Raw genomic sequence first — 1,753 nt, forward strand, 5'->3', positions numbered from 1 at the left:
AACAAACACAATACATTTCTTATTTTCTTCAAAATAACATTTCTAATCAAATTTAGTAAAAATTCTAAATAATAAACAATTCAAACAATAAGCAATCAATCAACGTAAGTTAATGAAATGAGAAACTAACAAAAGACTAAAAAGAAATGCAGTCAATAAACAAAAACAGGTAACAAACAGGTAACAATCATCAGGTTCCCAAGCTTTTTATAATCAAATCAAATCCAAGCGCACTTTAAAATGTTATTTTTTTGGCATCATTGTAAGCCTGCCACACACACACTAAAATATACATATATTAAACATAAGAATGAGTGTGAGTGTTTGTCACAACCCAGCTCGTAGGAAGTGACAAAGAGCTCTTATAGAACCAGGGCACAAATCATAATATAATAATAATCAATCATTTTGCTCTTTATTTAGCCATCTTACAAATATAACCTTATTTGTTCATCAAAAATTGTGAATAACTCACCACAGGTTAATGAGAAGGCTGTGCTTGAAAGGATGCACATAACTCTGCAATGTTGGGTTGTATTAGAGAGAGTCTCAGTTTTAAATCATTTCCCACACACAGTCTGGGCCTGTATTTAGTTTTCATGCTAGTGAGGGCCGAGAATCCACTCTCACATAGGTACATAGGACATCAGTGTCTTAACAGCGCAAGAAATCTGGCAGTGGCTTCTGATTAAATTACATTTTCACAGAACCGCTTGTTGCAATTTCGATGAGGCTCTCTTGTTCAGATTTCGGTAAGTGGACTGGAGGCAGGGCATGAAAGGGATAACGAATCCAGTTGTTTCTGTCATCTGTTTCGGGAAAGTGTCTGCGTAATTGCGCACCCAACTCATTCAGGTGCTTCGCTATATCACATTTGACATTGTTCGTAAGCTTGAGTTAATTTGCACACAAAAAAATCATACAATGCTGGAAAGACCTGTGTGTTGTCCTTGTTAATCCAGACAGACAAGAGCTCTAACTTGTTAATCATAGCCTCAAGAAAAAACATCACCCAGTACCGTGTGTGAATAGGTATGTGTACCTGGCCTACTGGCAGAGAAATAAATAATTCAGTGGCCCATGACAGAGGCTTGTAAACACCCACAAATGCAATTGATCCCTTTTTTCTTGGCTATCAGTTGCCTTGCCTTGTGCAGAATTCAGAGCTAACTATATTACAATGAAAACCAGCTATAACACCAACTTACAGAGTGATGTATAGGCCTGTGTTTTGTAGTGCATTATATAGGTTACTAATGTTCACATCATATTCTCATTAACATAGTTGTGGGGCTTCCTCTCTGAGGAAGCCTACTGGACAAATACTAAAAGAACAAATTTTCCATGATTCATCATCAAATCATGATATGGACTATCTTTGGCATGTACGTTTCTCGGTCATGGGTGGCACACACTGGAATATGGGGGAGGGGAGTGGGTGGGGTATATGCAAATGTTTGACATTAACATATATCTAGACTTATAGTTGTATAGTAGCCAGGTTTTCATGACTGGATAGATAGCATGATGAATGCCGTGTTCTCTGTGCTCTCTGTTTGTCTCCTGTCTGATTGTGCCTAGTATTGTTGCCATACCACTCCATTGTTTGGCTAGTCTAATTGTTCACAATTCTGGCCTAATTTCCAGCCCAGCATTCTAGGCTATGGACGTGAAAGTAAACAGCAGATTAAGCAGTTAATTCTACAGCCACGATTTTCTTGCCCAGGTACCCCCTCCCAGGCAAACCAGCGAC

General features: G+C 38.4%; 1 non-coding gene across 1 annotated transcript; it reads right to left on the reverse strand.

Moving 5' to 3' along the window:
• Positions 1-1,288: 1,288 nt before the first annotated feature.
• Positions 1,289-1,343, reverse strand: LOC112236206. The gene has a single exon (XR_002951188.2). It is a non-coding gene; the product is annotated as a U7 small nuclear RNA (small nuclear RNA).
• Positions 1,344-1,753: the final 410 nt, after the last annotated feature.

The sequence above is a fragment of the Oncorhynchus tshawytscha genome, unplaced genomic scaffold (genome assembly GCF_018296145.1).
Source record: "Oncorhynchus tshawytscha isolate Ot180627B unplaced genomic scaffold, Otsh_v2.0 Un_contig_10663_pilon_pilon, whole genome shotgun sequence".
NCBI lineage: Eukaryota > Metazoa > Chordata > Actinopteri > Salmoniformes > Salmonidae > Oncorhynchus > Oncorhynchus tshawytscha.